This window comes from Molossus molossus, unplaced genomic scaffold (assembly GCF_014108415.1).
Source record: "Molossus molossus isolate mMolMol1 unplaced genomic scaffold, mMolMol1.p scaffold_m16_p_17, whole genome shotgun sequence".
Classification (NCBI taxonomy): domain Eukaryota; kingdom Metazoa; phylum Chordata; class Mammalia; order Chiroptera; family Molossidae; genus Molossus; species Molossus molossus.
This window is the reverse complement of record NW_023425352.1, coordinates 66,064,947-66,086,387: the sequence shown is the minus strand read 5'-3', so window position 1 is coordinate 66,086,387 and position 21,441 is coordinate 66,064,947. Positions and strand designations below refer to the sequence as shown.

The following is a 21,441-nucleotide window of genomic DNA, read 5'->3' as shown; positions in this document are numbered from 1 at the left end:
AGCAGAATTTGTCACAATAATATAATTTAGACACTTAACCACCTGAATTCTTCAAAGGGAGAATGGGCTTTCCTTTGAAAAGATCTGTTCACATTCTGGGACGTGGCCGAGCACAGACTGGGCTACCGCACAACAAGAAACCTGTAGAGGAAATTCAGAAATGAGTGACACGACTACCAGCTCTTTTGTCCTCAGATATGCACCATTCACTTTGTGATGATATTGCTCTTTGTGAAGTGTTTTTAGGGACTGGTAAGGAGATATTAGGTGATTCTCTCCACATTTATCAATTAACTTGCATAAACAGAACAGAAACGTGAACAGTTGGTCTTTCCCGGCGATCACAGTCTTTGTTCATCGATGCTGTACCTGACAAGAGACACGGCATCTTCCTCCTTCACCAGCTCGATTCCTTGCCTTTCTCCGCTGCTCCTTTGCCATCTGGAACCTATGCAGTGGGTCCATCACCTCCAAATCATCCCATCCAATGGCAAACTCCACAGGAGCAGAAGACAGGGCGAGAACTTGTTCCTGCCAAACGCTTCTCCTTCTGAGAGACGGAGGCTCTTCACAGGTAACTCTGCAGTGGCAGTCCATGTTGGCGACACGCATATTTGGAAGGATGTGTTCTTTTAGGCACAATAAAATTTATCTCATCTCCACATCTGGAGCTAAGTAGAAAAATTACCTTAATTAAACGCAACAGAATCCATAGTTATTGCTCTCACATGGAGTAATCTTAATGTCTGAGGAGCAACCCTGATGTTCCAGGAAAGCTTTTTCCACTGGCACCTGTGCATTAGTTCACGCATGGTTTTCAGATGCATGGAGCCAAGGAGAAGACATGTGCTCCTCAATTTTCAACACGGCAGAGATTTACAGTGTAATGAGAAACAAAAGGCCAATACATCTAGTTGAAAGGTGAATACAAAAATCAAACAGCTGTTAGGCCACGTGTCCATCCAAGCAAATAGGTAAACTGTTTGTTCCTCCTCCTCCCACTGAAATCATAGATGATGTTCTCTAAGTTGAGCTTTGGTTTCCTGTAGGTTGTTTTTAGTTCCAGGTAGTAAAAACTATGGCTGTGAGGAAAAGATTAGAGAAATTAAGCAATAGATCAATGGTACAGAAAACCTGATAAATGAATTGTTTCCTCTTAGAAAATAGGTTTAATCCAGAAGGGAGACAACACATAAAGCGAATGGCCCAATTGTACCACAAGCAATTCAGAAAGGCAGGCGATGAAGCTGGCCCATTTAGCAGCTCTCCTGTTGGGCCAAATTTCTCTGAGTCATTTATTTTAAACACTACTGATAATAAAATGCTGGAATCTCATTGCACATAAATGTCCTTTATAGGGAAAGAAATACTTCAAGGATGCAGTAGACATTTACTGTACTCTTTGGCCAGGATTTTCCCTCACTTGCTTCCTTTGTTTCAGTCTCAGCAATCTTACTGATTCCTGTCACTGCCAAAACCATGTCGCAGACAATGACTCAATTCCTGACCTCTCCAGAGCCCTACTTCCAGCACTGAACTGGCGTCCCTACTTGTCTCCTGAACATTCTCATGGGTGTGCCACAGGCACCTCAAATTCCACATGCCCCCAACGCAATTCACAATCTTTTCCCTTAAGCGTGATCCTTCTTCTCTCTTCTCCATTCTGGTCAATTCCACCTGTGACCCTAGACAAAGAATTTAGCCATTGCCATCATGCTGGGGCCTGGATCACCGTGGCACCAGCACTGTGATGCTCCTGACACTAACCACCCTTCCAGCAGAGTGCCCAGCTTCCCCATGCAGTTCTCCATCCTGGCCTCTCCCCTCATCCAGCACATATCCACACATACACAGGTGGACTCCTAACCAGGGTTATCCATGCTAGAGCCCATCTTACCCTGCAGTCATCTGTCAGCCTAAACTCAGCTCTGAGACCCCTGACAACTCATGGGATCCCCCCTGTCAACTAATTTGTTTGACTAGGCAGGCCCCCAGCACTGTCCTTGCCCCTGAGGGATATTTGTACATTTTTCCCAAATAGCCAGTATCTATTCTCCATGACACACACTGGCACCTAATGCACCTCTCCAATCATGCTGTTGCCTTCCTAAAAGTTTATGTGATTCTCATTACCTCTTCAATTTAATCCAACCACCTCAGCAAGTAAGACTCTTAAATACCTGGATTCACCCACCCACCTTGCTTAACAGCTTCTCCAAGACCTTCGTATGTTCCAGTCATATAAGACTATTTTCCTCAAATGAGTCCTGCACTTCCTTGCCTCCAAATGTTAATACCTTCATGACTTCCCAGTTTGATCCTCTCTTTGCTATATTTTCACAGAACTTGGGGTTCAACTGTATAAGCTCCTTTTCTCATGTGCCTATAAACAACTGTTCCCACCACCTCCACCCCCCAAATTCCTGGTTAAACACTGGACCAGAGGAGATACACTGTGAGTCAGCAGAGTTGACTTTGTGCCACGCTGGGAAAAGAGAGAACTTTTCATGAGTTTTATTTTAGTAGGAATCCTGAAATGCCCCGTGTGACAGATAAATTTAAACCCAGCAAACTCTTAAATCTACATTCTTCAAGCTTTATTGTTTTAATTCTGACTCAAGAATCTTAGCCGTGGCACTTCTATTGTGGCCAGCAAAGTGGAAAGGGAAAAGGTGTAAAACAGAATCACCCAATAAAGCCTATTACATGCAGATATGTGACCCTAATGGCAAAATGGATCACAATAATCTCTTCCTCTCCCAGATCTCAATTAAATAACTGAAAAACTATAAAAAGGATGCACATGTTTAAAAGCATCAAGTAGAAAGTTCCCATTAGAGGACCAGAAAATCCAAAGAATTTCTGACCCTGAGTCAAGGGGCAGTAGCATGAGGAGGAGGATTCTACTAGGGTAGCCTGAAGTATCCTGGGAACATACACCCGCCCTCATGGAAACGGGTGAAAAGGAAAAGAACTGTCTACCTGAGACAGTACTGACATCTCCTAATACGTTCACTTTCACCCCAATGGAAAGAGTCCCCAGCTCACCTGCCTCCTCCTTGCACATCACCCTCCATCCAGGGAAGAATGAACCCTCAGGTGAGGCCCGGGTAGAAAGCTAGGGAGGGGAAACTAAACTCTGGGGTCACAACTGGTACACTAATGTAGCACGACTACCCAGTGTCTCCAATCTAGAACTTTCTTTATAAGTGTGAATGCTAAATGGTCACCCCAATTTGAGGAAAGCCAAAGAGACTCAGCAAATGGTTCAGTACACCTGAAGCCACAGACATGCTGCAGGAAACACAGAACTTTAAAGATGTTGGTCAAAGGGTCAACGTTTCAGTTATGCAGGATGGAAAAGTTCTGGGGATCTGATGCACAGCATGGTGAATACACTTAGTGATGCTCTATTGTATACCAAAAACTTTCTGAGAGTAGGTCTTAATGGTTCTCACACACAAAAAAAATTAAAATGGTAACTACATGAGGTGATAGGTCTGTTCAATTAGCTTGTCGTGAACATTTACAATGTACATGTATATTTAAACATTATGTTGTATACCTTAAATATATACAATTTTTTTCAACTATACCTCAATAAAGCTGGGAGGGGGGATAATTTCAGTTAATATCCTCAGGGAGATTCAAAAGTAATCATGTGTATTAACACAGAAACTGAGCTGTTTCCTATGAGGGCTGATAGAGAACAAAAAATAAACAAAGGCCCTGGCTGGTTTGGCTCAGCGGTTAGAGCATCGGCTGCGGACCACAGAGTCCCAGGTTCGGTTCCCCGCTAAGTTGCAGTTTGTCCTTGGTTGCAGTTTGTCCCTGGCCCCAGTTGGCATAGTGTGGGTGGCAACCACTCGATGTGTTTCTCTCACATCAATGTCTCTCTCTCTCTTTCTTACTCCCTCTCTCCCTCCCATTCTATCTGAAGATGAATGCAAAACTGTCCTCGGGTGAGGATTGATTAAATAAATAAATAAATGAATAAATAAATAAATAAATAAAGCCTTGATAGAAAACTCAGCAGAAAGGTGAACCAATGCTGAAAACTAAAGAGTAATCCCTAAAACATCTTTAAAAGATCAGGAATCAGACCAAAAATATCAGACATTATAAAAATGAGAAAGGATTCAATTCCCATACTACAAATAAAAACTTTACAGATGGGGCACAGAGGAGGTGAGAGAATCCAAGTTAATTGTGTTTTCAAGTTAATAAGATCAACAACAATTATATTAAAATGTTGATAACTAATTGTATGGATTATATACTTGTATGAATAAATGTGTATCATGTAAGGACTGACAAAAGGAAAACTAAAGCATCAGTGTTGCTAATGTAGAGGTCAAGGTGAAACTAAGTGAGCGAGAAGGGGCTTCCTCTCAGTCGCAGGTACTGTTCCCCAGCGTTTTGTGGAGCTGACTCCTCGTGTCTTTGGCCTCCAGCAGTGTCCCCTCCCCAGGGAGGACCTCCTGACCACCCCATCAGGAGTCCATCTCTCTCTGATATCTTTACAACTACCCTTCTGTTTCCTTCACAGAACACATCAGAATTCTTCTAAATTAATATTTAGTTAGTTATTATTTTCTTCCATAATTATAAATATCTGAATCACAAAATGCAGAAAATTTGAGTTTTTTTTTAATTTGCCTAGTGCTTAGTACATGATAAGCATTTAATAAGTATTCTTAAAATGAATGCCAATGTATAACATCAAAAATCTTTAGATACCCAAAAACTTCAATACGTTACTAAGTATATTTTAAATAAAGACAAATGTAACAAAACTACATGATCAAAACAGAAGTCTAGTACAACTTTGAAAATGATACCTCATATACATATACAAATAAAACTAAAGATAAAAAATTTTAAATTTTTATTTAATACCTGTTTACTTAATTTGTATATAAATCAGATCCTGTTAGGTATGTGGACAGAGCTGAGAATTAAAAGGTTAAGTCCACAGATGAACTTGCACAGAAGGACTCCAGGACTTAGTGAACATAGCTACCACCAAGCTGGACATGTAAATATATGCACAGGACCATGTGTGCATGTTTTACTCTCTCCAAACAGTTAATATATTTTCCACTACACATCTTTGGAATATTGACAAAAATTGATCATGTTCTAGGTAAAAAAAAAATTTTTTTAATTTATTTTATTTTATTTTTTAGAGAGAAAGAAAGGGAGACGGGGAGAGATATACAATTATTAATGAGGAGAGAACATCAAGTGGCCACCTCCTGCATGCCCCGCAATGGGGATTGGGCTCACGACCTGGGCTTGTTTCCTGACCGGGAATCAAACAGGCAACCCCTTGGTGCATGGGTCGACACTCAACCACTGAGCCACACCAGCCGGGCAAAAAAAAATCTTAATACATTTCTTAAATTGAAATACTTCAGACTACTTTCTATAACCACAATGTAATGAAACCAGAAATAAATAACAAAAAAGAGCCAATGACTCTAAGCAACTGGACACTCAAATGGAAACAAATAATACAATTAGGGTACCCCACACAGAAACCTATGGTCACACAGGTGCATATGGTTCTGAGTCTGGGTCACATGGCCACACATTAGCTCAAAGGAGTTCTGTCACTTTTTTTTTTTAATTACAATCGACATGCAATATAATATAAGTTTCAGGTATACAACTTAGTGATTAGACATTTCTATACATTGCAAAGTGATCCTCCTGATAACTGTCACTTCTTTGATGAAAGGTAGATTCTGCTCATAAAAGCACAAAGGCTCTTCCTAAACATAGGGCTGGGTTCAGAGACTCATTGACTAGAAAAGACACACAGCCACCACAATGGCTATGAAAAGTTCTTTTTGGAAAGTAAAGGAGATTTTAATTAGCATTTCAGCAACCTCATCTCAGCGCCCACAGAGTTAAAAATAGGCACTCATCTACCCTCTCGACTTCAGTGCTACCCATAGAGGGTTTTACTTCCAAATGCATATCTCACCTTATTTCATTCAACACTTATTTACCAACTGCCTGATATGAGCAAAGTGTGATTTCAATGGTTAATTTAAATATCTTCACCTAAATACCTCCTATGGGTACCCCAAAGTCAGCAAGGCCCAAACTTGGCTTTGCAAAATAAGGATAAAAAGAACATCCACGGGGGAGGAAAAACGGAGGCAGATGGAATGGAACCTACACAGACCATCTCCCAGGACCAAACTGGGATTACCACTAAAATAAAGACAAACCATCATTTAAAAAAAACAACAACAACTGAAAAGCAGCTGAAGAGAACCCATACAATAAGAGACAGAAAGAGAATATGAACCTGGTAGGAGGCAGGAGAGGGTGGGCTGGGAGAGAGCAGCTGGGGGCTGTTTTAGTTGTGAGTGGTTCTTGCTAAGGAAGTGGGGGTTTTAAAAAGCACCAAATCAGCTACAGCCACTCACCTTGGGCTCTGGCAGAGGGAGAGAGGACTAGACTAGAACTGTGTGGATAGAGTCTTGGGGTCCTGGCCCAGGAAAGAGTTGGAGGGGAGGTCACCAGTAGTTTTGTGCTGAATCACCCCCTCACAGGACAGTAACCATATTATTAAAAGAATCCTTTCCCAGAGTGCCAGGGAGAAGTAATGGTCCCTCCCTTAAGAATTCAACACCACCAGGCCAGGACAGAGAAATGCAAATTGAGACTCATTAACACAGAGAGTGTGAGAGAAGCAAAGGCCTCACCCACTGGAAATCCTCTTACACCTGAGGAAGTTTTTATTCAGCTGAGGGCTACAAATAGAGGCTCATCAAGTAACTGAGACCAATATCCTGCAGGCAAAAGCTAGAGGATAACTGAACCTTTCCTTGGCTTGCACAGCTACCCAGTAAAGTAAGACTTGACAGTGGTGTTTAATGTGCATCTATCCATACTCATCCAAACCTAGTAGAGGGATCCACAACCAGCAGAACACTAAAACCCACAGGGATAATTTGGCAGGTTCCAAAATTCACCGAGACAGCCAAAATGATGAAACAAAGAAACAAATCCTGGATTCCAAAATGGCGGCAGAGTGAATGGAAGCTACACAGACCATCTCCCAGGACCAAACTGAAATTACAAAAAAAAAAAAAAAAATGAAGACAAATCATCAGAAAAAGCAACAGAAAAGCAGCATGGAGGACCATATAACCAGGGACACTGACTCAATCCTGGTAGGATTGCGGAGGTGCGAGAGGGGGGTGAGAACCCACTGACAGCCTTAGTTGTGAGCAGCATCCTCAGGTTAAACTCCTAAGTGGCTCCACAGTGCAGAGCTGGGACAAATGCTAAAATAGCCACAGTGACCCACCTTGGGCTCTAGCAGAGAAAGGGCAAACTGGACTGGAACTGTGTGGGGACACTTGGGTTTTGGAAGGCGCTCAGAGCATTTTCTGAGTTGCAGCCACTCAGGACAGTGGTCATCTTACTCCTTACCAGAGCTCTGGGGAAAGGCGGAACCTCCCTTGGAGATTCAACCCACCCGGGGGCAACTAAAATGCAAATTGAGGCCCATTAACAACCAACATCTGCCCCACACCTTATGCTGAACACCTGAGGAAGTTTTTCATTCAACTGAGAAGCCAAGGCTCTTCAAGTAACCAGTACTGATAGCCTCCAGGCAAAATCTAGAGAATAACCAAACCATTCCTGGGCTTGCAACTCTACCCATGAAAGTAAGACCTGATAGTGGTGTTTAAAGTAGGTCCTCCCACGCTCATCAAAACCCAGTAGAGGGAGCCACAGATAGCAGAACACCAACACCCACAGGAAAATTTGGCAAACTCCAAGCACACTGAGATAGCCAAAATAGTGAAACAGAGAAACAAATGCCAAATGAAAGAACAAGAGACCCCTACCGAAGATGAGATAAATGAGGTGCAGTTAAGCAAGTTAACAAAAAAGAATTCAGAGCCATGATCTTGAGGAAGCTCAACGGCATGTGTAAGGACATGAGCACCATGAGTAAAGACATAGAAATGTTGAAAATCAACCAGTTGGAAATTAAAAACTACCAAGAAGAAATGAAGAATGACATATGAGAAATAAAGAATATATTGAAAGGTCTAAATAGCAAAGCAGAGGAAGCGGAGGACCGTATCAGTGAGTTAAAAGACAGGGTATAAAAAAATCAACCAGTCAGAAAACCAAAAGGAAAAAAAAAATTTTAAAACAGGAAGACAGCTTAAGAGAACTGTGGGACAACTGGAAACATAATAATATTCGCATCATAGGAGTCCACGAAGAAGAAAAAAATGAGCAAGGGTTAGAGAATATATTTGAAGAAATAGTGACAGAAAACTTCCCTAATTTGGTGAAAGAAGAAGGAATTCAAGTTCAAGAAGTACAGAGTCCCAAGTAAGAAGAACCCAAACAGGCTCACACCAAAACACACAGTAATCAAAATGCTAAAAATTAAAGACAAAGAGAGAATCCTGAAAGCAGCAAAAGATAAGCAACAGGTTACCTACAAAAGAACCCCCATAAGGCTCTCAGCTGACTTCTCCACAGAAACACTACAGACCAGAAGGAAATGGCAGGCATGAGGTAATCAATGTCATGAAAAACAAGGATCTGAATCCAAGATTACTCTACCCAGTAAGACTATCATTAAAAATACAAGGTCAAATAAAGAGCTTCTCTGACAAAAAAAAAAAAAAAAAAAAACAGGCTAAGGAACTACATTAGCACCAAACCAAGACTGCAAGAAATGTTAAAAGGACTGCTGTAGTTAACAGGAGAAATAGAAAGAAAAATATAACCACACTAAACAAAAATGGCAATAAATAAGTACATATCAATAATCACCTTAAATATAAATGGATTGAATCCTCCGATAAAATGACACAGAGTAGCTGATTGGATAAGAAAGCATGACTCATCTATATGTTGTTTACAAGAGAACCATCTCACAACAAAACACTCACAGAGGTTAAAGGTGAAGGGATAGAAAAAAATCTTCCAAGCAAATGGGAAAAAAAAAAAAGAGCTAGGGTAGCAAAACTCACATCTGATGAAATAGATTTCAAAATAAAGGCCATAAATAGAGACAAAGAAGGCCACTACATAATATTGAAAGGATCTATCCAACAGGAAGATATAACCTTGATAACCATATATGCACCCAATATAGGAGCGCCAAAATATATTAAAAATCGTCTGAAGGACTTTCAAGGAGAAATCGACAGCAATACAAACATAGCAGGGGACTTTAACACCATGCTGACATCAATGGATAGATCCTCTAGACAAAAAATTGCCAAGGAAACAGAGACTCTAAATGAAGCACTAGACCAAATGGATTTAATAGATATCTACAGAGAATTACACCCCAAACTACAGAATTCACATTCTTCTCAAGTGCACATAGGACATTCTGAAAGACAGACCAAATATTAGGGCACAAACAAAGTCTCCACAGTTCAAGAAGATTGAAACCATATCAAGCATCTTCTCAGATCACAATGGCATGAAACTGGAAATCAATTGCAACAAGAACATGCAAAGACATTTGAACACATGGATGCTAAATAGCATGTTATTAAACAACAAATGGGTTACTGAGGAGATCAAGGAAGAAATTTAAACTTCCTGGAAACCAATTAAAATGAACACACAACACCACAAAATCTGTGGGATGCAACAAAACCTGTTCTGAGCGGGAAGTTCATAGCACAACAGGCCTACCTTAAGAAACAAGAAAAATCTCTGATACACTATCTAACTTCACAACCTAAAGAACTAGAAAGCAAATATAAATAAAACCCCAGAGCAAGTAGAAGGAAGGAAATAGTAAAGATCTGAGCAGAAATAAATGACATACAGTCCAATAAAACAATTCAAAGAATCAATGAAACAAAGAACTTGTTTTTTGAAAAAATAAACAAGATTGATTGACCCTTATCTAGACTCACCAAGAAACAAAGAGAGAGAACCCAAATACACAAAATCAGAAATGAAAGAGAAGTAACAACTGACACCACAGAAATACAAAAGATCGTTAAAAACTATTATGAACAAATATAGACAGCAAATTCGACAATCTAAGCGAAATGGAAAAATTTCTAGAAATACAGAGTTTTCCAAAACTGGAATGGGAAAAGATAGAAAACTTAACAGACCACTAACAACAGAAGAAATTGAAGATGTAATCAAGACTCTCCCAGCAAACAAAAGGCCAGGCCCGGATGGCTTAACGGGGGAGTTTTACCAAACATTCAAAGAAGAACTAACACCCATTCTCCTCCAACTATTTCAAAAAATTAAAGGAGAAGGAAGACTTCCAAACTCGTTTTAGGAAGCCAGCATAATTCTAATTCCAAAACCAGAAAAAGACACTACAAAGAAAGAAAACTACAGGCCAATATCCCTGATGAACATAGACGACAAAATCCTGAACAAAATACTAGCAAATCAGATCCAGCAACACACCAAAAAAATTATCCGCCATGACCAAGAGGGATTCATCCCAGGGATGCAAGGCTGGTACAATATTCACAAATAAATAAATGTGATACGCCACATAAATAAAAATGAAGAATAAAAACCACAAGATCCTATCAATAGATGCCAAAAAAAAAAGCCTTCGATAAAATCCAGCATCCATTTCTGAAAAAAATGCTCAGCAATGTGGGAATAGAGGGATCATATCTCGACATAATAAAGGACATATATGAAAGACTTACAGCCAACATCATACTCAATGGGCAAAAACTAAAAGCATTTCCCTTAAGAACAGGAACAAGGCAAGGATGCCCACTTTTGCCACTCTTATTTAACATAGTACTGGAAGTCTTAACCACAGCCATCAGACAGGAAGAATAAATAAAAGGGATCCAAATTGGAAAGGAGGAAGTAAAACTGTCATTTTTCCAGATGACATGATATTATATGTAGAAAACCCCAAAGACTCCATCAAAAATTTACTAGACTTAATAAATGAATTTTTAAAAGTAGCAGGATACAAAATTAACATCAAGAAATCAATGGCATTCTTATACACCAATGATGAACTCACCGAAAGAGAAACTAAGAAAACAATCCCATTTACCATTGTGGCAAGAAAAATTAAGATTTCTAGGAATAAACTTAACCAAAGAAATAAAGGACCTATTCGCAGAAAACTACAGGTCATTGAAAAAAGAAATAGAGGAAGATATAAAAAAGTGGAAGCACATACCCGGTTCATGGATTGGAAGAATTAACATCATTAAAATGTCCATACTACCCAAAGCAATCTATAAATTCACTGCAATCCCCATCAAAATACCAACGGCATACTTCACAGTATTAGAACAAGTACTTCAAAAGTTCATATGGAACCAAAAAAAGACCTCAAATAGCCACAGCAATCTTGAAAAAGAAGAACAAAGTTGGAGGGATCACATCACCAGATTTCAGGTTATACTACAAAGCCACTGTAATCAAAACAGCCTGGTACTGGCACAAGAATAGGCATATAGACCAGTAGAACAAAACAGAGAATGCAGAAATGGACCCAAGACAATATGCTCAATTAATATTTGACAAAGGTGGCAAGAGCATTCAGTAGAGTAAGGACAGGCTATAATAAATGGTGTTGGGAAAATTGGACAGCTACATGCAGAAAAATGAAACTACACCATCAACTTACACCCCACACAAGAATAAACTCAAAATGGATAAAAGACTTAAATGTGACTCATGAATCCATAAAAATCCTAGAAGAAACTGTGGGGAACAAAATTTCAGACATCATACACAGCAGAATTTTCACTGATACATCACCTAAGGCAACAGAAACAAAGGAGAAAATGAACACATGGAACTACATCAAACTCAAAAGCTTCTGCACAGTGAAAGATACAATCATCAAAACGAAAAGGCTACCCACTGTATGGGAGAGCATAATTGCCAATGATATATCAGATAAGGGGTTAATTTCCAATATATATAGAGTGCTCATACAACTCAACAAAAGGAAGACAAAGAATCCAATTTTTAAAATGGGGAGAGTAACTAAATAGACGCCTCTCCAAACAGGACATACAAATGGCTAAGAGACATGAAGAAATGCTCAACATCACTAATCATCAGAGAGATGCAAATTAAAACAACAATGAAGTATCACCTCACACCTGCCAGAATGGCCACCATCAACAAATCATCAAACAACAAGTGTTGGCAAGGGTGTGGAGAAAAGGGGACTCTAGTGTACTGCTGGTGGGAATGCAGACTGGTGCAGCCACTATGGAAAGCAATATGGTGTTACCTCAAAAAATTAAAAATTGAACTTCCATTTGACCCAGTGATCCCACCTCTAGGAATATACCCTAAGAAGCCTGAAACACCAATCAGAAATAATATATGTACCCCCATGTTTGTAGCAGCACTATTTATAATAGCTAAGATCTGGAAACAGCCCAAGTGTCCATCAGTAGATGAATGGATAAAAAAGCTGTGGTACATATACACAATGAAGTACTATACAGCTGTAAGAAAGATCTCTTGTCCTTTGAGACGACATGGAGGGACCTGGAAATTATCATCCTAAGTGAAACAAGCCAAATAGAGAAAGACAAGCATCATTTGTTCTCACTTATTTGTGGAATATAATGAACATAACAGTCTTAGGAATGGGGTAGTCCCAGAGATATGAAAGTGGGGTACAGATTGACAATTCCCAGACAAGAGAGTGGTGGGGGAGAGATAACCACAGAACTTATATGCATGTATGCATGAATAATGGACATGGACAACAAAGCTGGGGACAGGGCAGGGAGGGATGGGGAGGGGGGAATCAGTGGGGGGAGGGGGGAAAAGGAGAAACATCTGTAACAAAAATTAATTAATAAAAAAAAGTAAAAAATTTAAATAAAGTAAAATTTCAAGTTATAATTGCAACAACAAAAAAAGAACATCCACCTAATATAATAAAGAGACTGGAAGTTTGCACTACTGCACCTGGAACATAATTAGGAGTAAATAAACATTAGCAATCTTTATTACTATTAAAACTAAAATAATCTATTATTATCTCTTCTTGCTTCCAACCTGAGCCTCTCATGACCCCACATCGCTGTAAATCCATTTGACTCAAGTGCAGTTAGTAATCCCTCAATACCAACTCACACACCACACTCTCTGTGAGGAGCAGTGACTCCAGACAGAAGTGTCCCCTTAGTCTCTGCACTGATGCCGGCCCTCCCTGGCCACTCACATCATTCTTCCCACTCTTCAGCCACTGAGGTCCAGCCACTCTGCCCTTCCTTTGGTTCCTCGAACACGCCAAGACCATCATGCTCAGGGTTTTTGTTTTACATTTCTCTCTACCCAGAATGTTCTGCTCCAGCTCTGTACCTTACAAGACCCTTATCATCCTCCAGGTACTGGCTTATCTCTCCTGTCCACTGAGAGAAAGTCCCTAATCACTCTAAAATGTAACTCCTTTTCCACACCACCCCCTCCTCCTCTTCCCATTCCCCCATGTTATTTTCTTGGTATCATTGCCTGAAATGATTCTACTCTGTTAACCTGGATATGGTCTATCCCTCCTCCCCCATAAGAATGTAGCTCAGTGATCTAAGTGAGTGGATGAATGTATGCGTTCATGAATCAATCTCTTATTCTGTTATAACACCTAAAATCTGAATGACTATCTACTTAATGTCTGTGTCCTATTAGAACATGAGTGATGAAAGACAGAGACTGAATTCCAGTATACTTAGTGTATTCAATCCCAGGTGGTTTAAAAAGTACCCCAGGACACTTTATTTTCTCTCTAGTTTGCTCCGTAAATTCTGCATGGCCCTCCTTTGCAATTACAAATGTATTATTTTCAATGTGTATATTAATTTAAGATAGTCACAGTGTCTAAGTACTGTTGGAGCTTATAATGCTTATATAAATTGAAAATATTCTGAATTTAAATGAAAATATGTACCCCCATGTCATAAATGTATGAAAAGTTTTATGATAAAAAGCCCTATCCCATCTCTGTCCCCTGGCCACCCAATTTTTTGTTATTAATATATTAAGTTATCCTTCTTTAGAGTTGATAATTTCTTCCTTTCATCACTATAACAGCAGGTACCTCCTTAAATTGGAGTATTAATTAAGATATTGCAATTATTATTTTCCACATCAGTTCCCCCACCTAAGAGTATGCATCTTAAAAGCAAGGAATGGGTCTCATTATCTTTACAATGTTAGCATGTCCTGTGTGGGGAACACTAGGCTTCAATAACTGTTTCTGGGGTTAAGTTGAACAAGCCACCCCTGTACAGAAGTTAATAATTAAGAGAATAAATAAACTGCCACCCCTGTGGAAAACTGGAGAGGCAAAGACTCTGAATCCACCATATTTACATCTCTTCTCTTCCCATTCCCAGACCAGCAACCGAGGCCCATACCATCCCATCTCATCAGCTTCAGGCACATCCCTGCCCTCCTGCAGAGGGAGCTTTCCCAGACTTTGAGGCCACTTCCTGTCAGGGCAGGAAGTGCCGAAGGAGAAGCCCAGAGGTCAGAACACTTTGGCTTGAGGAGCAGGCTCTCTCCAGGTTTGTGTGCTGGGATCCTGATGACTCCCTTCACTGGCAATGCACGAGGTTCTAGCCTGTTCAACAGCAGAGACCTCCCTTGTCTACCCAGCACCTCCTCACAATTCCCGCTTCATTCCTGCCTCTGCCCACTGGTAACTGGCCTGACCTGCATGCCTTTCATGGTTTATGTTTTACACCACAAGCCTTTCTAGTTATTTGGTCCCCGCACCTATTACTTGTCTCAGTTTTCAAGGTAAAAATAATAGCTAATATTTAAAGTGAGAAAAACCAAGTCAAAGAAAGTGTAAGTGACCTACCCTAGGTGAAGGGGCCAGGAGTAAGAGCCAGGCTCAGAGTCGGCCTCCCAGCCCTGAGCTCTGTGCTCTTAGCCCTGATGCTCTCCAGCCCTCAGGTCTGAGCACACTGAGTTTTGCCCTTCTAGATGCCAGCCAGATGGAGGGTGTAAGCAAATCTAGGCTTCAGAAATGGTGGCATGATTTAGGGTTCTAATGGATGGTGAACAGTAATACACATATTCTGCTCCATGAGGTTACTCAGAGAGGTAAACATACCCAGGTAACAAGTAAAATGGGAAAAATAATAATATTTACTTGCCAGCTGTGCTTTGCACCTCACACCCTGATGCACACCTGCTATAAGTGCTAGACAAGAAGGCCCAACTGGAGGACTAAGGACCTCCCTGGGCCCTGACCTTATGACTCTTTCCAACTCCACCCAGCCCAGATAAACCAAGCATCCCCTCACTCCAGCCCCACAGGGCAGAGGAAGTGAGCAAGAAAGAAAATAGGTAGTCAGGCCTGACCTTGGGGTACAGCCTTGGTTCTGATTATCATGTCTGTTATGTGAGCAAATGATTTTGGAGAGAGAGAGAGAGAAGACCTCTGCCTGGTCCTCAAGTTCTGCCCCAGGATGAAGAAAGCAAGAGGTTTTCACCATATGAATGAGCTAATGAGCATGCTGTTCATGTCCCAAGGACACTACCCACTAGCATGTCAGGCTCCCCTGGAGCCCTGAGGGTGAGCTCAGAATATTTATTCCTCCTCCAAGAAGCACTGTTAAGGAGACAAAGCACCAATGAGGGAATAAGTCAAATAAACTTCTGGAAAGTTTCTAACAATTGTTATTTTGAGTTTGCCCTTTCCAGTTCTCTCTAAATGTTAGAGAAGATAGACACAAAATAATGTACTTATGTAAAATTCGGAAGAGTCTATAAATGAAAACCTCAGTCTATCAGTCAGAATGTGCCTATTTTCTTCACCCCAGAGTGTCAGCCTCCCTCAGGATACTAATGCGCAGCCTGCTGAGGGAACTGTTCAATTGCTCTTATTCCTATTATCCTCCCAGCTTCTCTCCAAGGTAGTCTCTTGGTATGCAGACAGAGGAGCCACATGGTCTTACAGCAGTAAAGGCAAGGTCATGAGTTTCAGAACTTACAACCATCTGCCAAGCAACAACCAGAGTATCTGAAACAGGTGTTTGCCCAGTGCTAGGGAAGAAGTTGCATGTACAGCAATCCAAATGGAAGTCTAGCCTTCCTGAGCTCACTCAGCACACCCTTTTCTCTGCTGACTGGCTGACCACAGAACACCCCCTTGACATGCTTCACCCTCTGTCTCACCTGGACCAGGGAACCCATATCCAGCCTCTGATGGGCAGTGACTGCTTTTCCTATGGCAGGCCTGTTGGGTCTCAACTCCGTGTTCACCCAAACAGGGGCCCAAGGCTGGACAAGGAATCCAGTGAGACCTTTCTCTGGGTGACCTTGCTTTGCATGGAAGTTGTCTCATGAAGCCCAAAGTAAATAGCAGAACAGATAAACACCCTGTCCCCTTCCACATACCCTATCTGTCCCTCTCTGCTCTCTGAGGCAAATCACAGAAAGTAAACAACTGCCTGTCTCTCTCCCCTTCTGACCCACTCCCTACAATCCTCTGCCAAACCTTCCTTATTTGCTTGATCTTTATCAGCTACACCCCAGACTCATGTTTAATTCTTAATGGCAGGTTTCTTCTCAGCACTGTGAGAGGATCCCTGTACAGGCAGATGGATGCCTGAGGGAGAAAGTTGTACATGTGGAGCATGCCAAAGAATAGCACATTTTTTCTTTAAAAAGAGGACACTCCTTTACACTTTTTGGAGAGTTCTGCAGAAGGAGCCCATTTTTTGGGCTGGAATCATCCTCCACACTCCCAGGGAGAACCTGGAGGCAGAATCCCACCCTGTGCACCCCCTCCAGATAATGGTGGGTGCAAGTAGACCGAGGGGCCTCTTCCAGAGGGAAAGGAAGGTTAGGGTGTCTGAAGGACCCTGGGCACGATGGCTCCATAGAGAGGTGTTCAGCTGTCCCATTCTCTCTGCAAATGGATGATATTTGACCCTGAAGAAGCAAACAAAACCATTGCCCCAGGGTCTAGTTAGTAGGTTAATTTAGGTAACTAAGTGATGAGTCCGAGAGTGATCAGGACACTGGTGAAGTGTGATCCTGAGAGTGCCACTTGCACAGAGCAGGGGGGGTAGTTTCTGCCCTCTCTGTGGATGTTCAAGGGTCCTGGGCATTGGGCTGATCTTCCGCTGTGGTGGGAAACATGGAGCTCTAGGAGCTTCTAATTCCAAAAGAACAGTACAAAGATATGAGACCAAGTTGGTTACTGAGTGGGTAGAAGTTACACTCATCTCCTTCCAGGACCAAATCAGAATTACAACTAAATTACACAACAATCAACCTAAATAATCATCTAAAGACTAGTGAATGGACGCCTTATAACTAAGGGTATACACACGAAGCCACATTGAGACTGGTAGGAAGGGCAGGGACACCAAAAGTCCTGGCCTCACACCCACATGCGACAGTTGAGAATACAGAGGGGCATATCAGCTGCAAAAGTTCCCCCTGAGGAGCAAGGGACCTCAATTCCACACTGGGCTTCTCAGGCCTGAGTAACAGTGCTGGGAAGAGAAACCAACATGACATATGGTCGTGGAAATCAGCAGGGATTCCCCTCAGCCAGGGTGAGATGGAGACCGAGACCAGAGACTGCTAGAAACCCTGGCACCCTCTTAAAGGGCCAGCTCATAAAATCTTGTTTACAGCCACTTGCCCAGGGCTCCAGCGGAGGGACAGCAGCTCAGAGTGAACTGGAGGCATACAGAAAGAATGGGTTATGTATAGGCTTTGGGGAAAAAACTAAAGGGACAGCTGCCAGGATCCCTGTGCTGAGTCCTTCTGCCACACTGACTTCAGATGCCCTCCTTCATGGGTAAGGCACTCCCCCCCCCCCACAGCATCAGCCTGGGGAGATACACTAGCCCCACCCTCCCAACTCCCTGTGGATCCACCCTGCCAAGCTCATGGTGCACCCTATGGAGGAATCAGCTAGCTGTAGTCAGTCTGGGCCCACAGTGCAGTCTTTCCTGATATGCTCTCAAGGAGGTCCAAGCAGAATCAAGGGTGTCAGAGACAAAGGGGAGTGACTGGGTTATGTGGCTCTTGAGAGGAGGATATTTTCCCCTCAAAGACTAGCACCACAGTTTCTGTGCAGAGCCCTCCCTCTATATGGCCAAATCATAGTCTGTTTTAGCCTGGTGAACTCTACCGGCCTCACCCTGAAGATTCTCTGAGACTCTGCCCCACAGCAAAGGTCCACAGGCTCCCAGGCAGGTGGCGACTGGCCTTGGAGTACCCTGAGACTTTTGCTGAGTGGTCCAGTGCTGATGCCAGGTTTGAATGTGATCAACCTAGTGACACCATTCACCCTACCTAGCGATTCACTGAGAACCTACCTCACTCAAGTTGCATGCCAGCAGAGGCTCTTTCACAAACTGAGCCTAACAGGCAGCTAGAAGGTGGAGGCAAATCTTGAGGTTCCTTAGGCATTTTGATGTCCTGCCCCAGGCTTGATATTGGTGGAAGCCAGCCTAGGTACACAGCTTACCTCCCCCCCCCCCACACACACACACACAGGCTCAGCAGAGGTAGCCACCAACCATGGATCACTTTGTAGCTTCTAACAGGTAGCTCAGGTCTTGCCACAGGCAGTGTCTGATACTGACCTGCACCAGAGTCCCTCCCCCAAAAAAACCCAGAACCAACATAGCCCAGGGTGAGCTTCACACTACATCAGAGCACAACCCAATTAGCCCCACAAACTACACACTTAAAAGGATATCTCGGCAGGCAACAGGGTGAATTCAACTTCATGAAGTCAGCCCCCACAATGCAGCTTATATATTGTGATCAGTCTAATGATTGACCCCATCATGGATGAGCCAACAGAAATCAAGACCTAACCACAACAGTACAGCTCAAATAGCGCACACAATGAGCATTCCTGAAGCACCTATCTCAGGTGATTAGAGAGGCCATTCCACAGCCCCACAGGACACCTACTACATAAGGCTACCCTATAAATACTAGGATGCATAGCAGATCTACCTAATACACAGAAACAAATACACAGAGGCATTCAAAATGGGGAGACAGAGAAACATACCCCAAATGAAAACACAGGAGAAATCTCCAGAAAAAAAACAAACACTAAATAAAATGGAGGTATGCAAGCTACCTGATACAAAGTTCAAAACAAGGGTTATTCCCTGGTCAATTTGACTCAGCAGTTAGAGCATCAGCCCATGGACCAAAGGATCACAGATTTGATTCCCAAAGTCACACGCCTGAGTTGCAGGTTTGATCCCTGTCCCCAGCTGAGTTTGTGTAGGAGGCAATCAATCGATGTCTCTCTCTCACATTGATGTTTCCCTCTCTCTCTCTCCTTCCCTCCCTTTCACTCTCTCTAAAATTCAATGGAAAAATATCCTCAGGTGAGGATTAACACCAACAAAACAAACAATGTTTATAATTATGCAGAAAAAACTTAGGGAACAAATAGATGAAATTAGTAAAAACTTAAATAGACCATAGGTATAAAAATAGACATGGAAACCATAAATAGAACCAATAAAAAATGCAGAATACAATATCTGAAATAAAGAATACACTAGAAGCAATCAATATGATTAGATGAAGCAGTGGATTAAATTAGAGAACTATAAGACAAGGTAGCATGAAACACCCAATCAGAGCAGGAAAAAAAAAAGATTTTATAAAAAGAGAATAATCTAGCCCTGGCCCGCTCAGCAGTTGGAGCATTGGCCTGCAGATCAGAGAGTCCCAGGTTCAGTTCCCACTAGGGGCATGTACTAAAAAAATAAAAATAAGAATAAAATGAAAATAATTTAAAGAACCTCTGGGACAACATAAAGCGTAACAATATCCGCATCATAGTAGTACTGGAGGGAGAAGAGAGCAAGGGCTTTAGAACCTTTTTGAAAAAATAATGAGTGTAAACTTCCCTAACCTGGTGAGGATAAAAAACACCCAAATCCAGGAAGCACAGAGAGACCCAAACAAGTTGAACCCAAAGAGGTCCATACCAAGGATACTTCATAATTAAGATGCCCGAAATTAAAGACAAAGAGAAAAATCTTAAAAGCAGAAAGAGAAAGACAGTAGTTACCTACATGGGAGTTACCCATAAGACTGTCAGCTGATTTCTCAACAGAAACATTTCGGGTCAGAAGGGATTGGGGTAAAATATTTAAAGTGAAGAAAAGCAAGGACCTACAACAAAGACTACTTTACCCAGAAAAGCTATCCTTTAAACTTGAAAGAAAAATAAAAAGCTGCCCAGACCAAAAAAAAGCAAAAGGAATTTTTTATCATTAAACCCATGGACTGTATGCATATAAGCATAACCAATGGACATAAACAACAATGCTGGGGTTTGGGGGGGGGGTGGACAGGAGGAGGATGTCAATTGGGGGGAAAAGGAGAAACAAAAATAAATTAATTAAATTTAAAAAATCAATTCTTAAAAAAAGTTACTTCTTTATGAAGAAACAGAAAAAAGAGACATAAATATGAATAATAAAATAACAATAAATATGTAACTATCAATAATCACTTTAAATGTAAATAGAATACATGTTCCAATAAAAAATACATATGATAGCTGAATGAGTAAGAAAGCAAGGCCCATATATATGCTATCTATAACAAAATCACTTCAGGTCAAAAGTCACACACAGACTGAAATTAAAGAGGTGGGAAAAGATATTTAATATAAATGGGGAAAATAAACAGGTATTACAATGCTATGTCAGACAAAATATACTTTAAAACAAAGGCTATAATAAGAAACCAAGAAAAACATTACATAATAATAAAGAGATCAATTGAAAAAGAGGAAATATTTATGCACCCAACACAGGCACACTTAAACATATAAAGCAAAGACTGATGTAAATAAAGGGAGATATCAACAATAATACAGTCATAGAGAGAATTTTAATACCTCATAGATATCAATGGATAAAGCTTCCAGACAAAAAATCAACAGAAAAACAGCAGCCTTAAAATGATGCATGGATTTAATTGATATTTTCAGAGAATTTGACTGCAAAGCAGCAGACTATACATTCTTTTCAAGTGCACTTGGAACATTGTTCAGGATAAATCACATGTTAGAATACAAAACAAATTTCAATCAATTTAACTTTGAAATCATATCAGGCATCTTCTCCAACCACAATGGTATGAAACTAGAAATCAATTGCTAGAAAAACAACTGTAAAACACACAAAGGATAAATAATATGTTACTAAACAATAAATGGGTTAACAATGAAATCAAGAAAGAAATAAAAAGATAACATGAGAGAAATAAAAATGAAAACACAACAATGCAAAATCTATGGGACACAGCAAAAGCAGTCCTAACAGGAAAATTCATAGCAATACAACACTACCTCCAGAAATAGAAACCCTTTCAAGTTGACAATCTAACCCTACAAGAACTAAAAAAATAATAACTTCATCCAAAGTG

The 21,441-nt window shown here is 41.1% G+C and overlaps 1 pseudogene; it reads left to right on the top strand.

The window, feature by feature from the left end:
• The window catches only part of LOC118632114, a 119,607-nt pseudogene that overhangs the window by 632 nt on the left and 97,534 nt on the right, over positions 1-21,441 (top strand).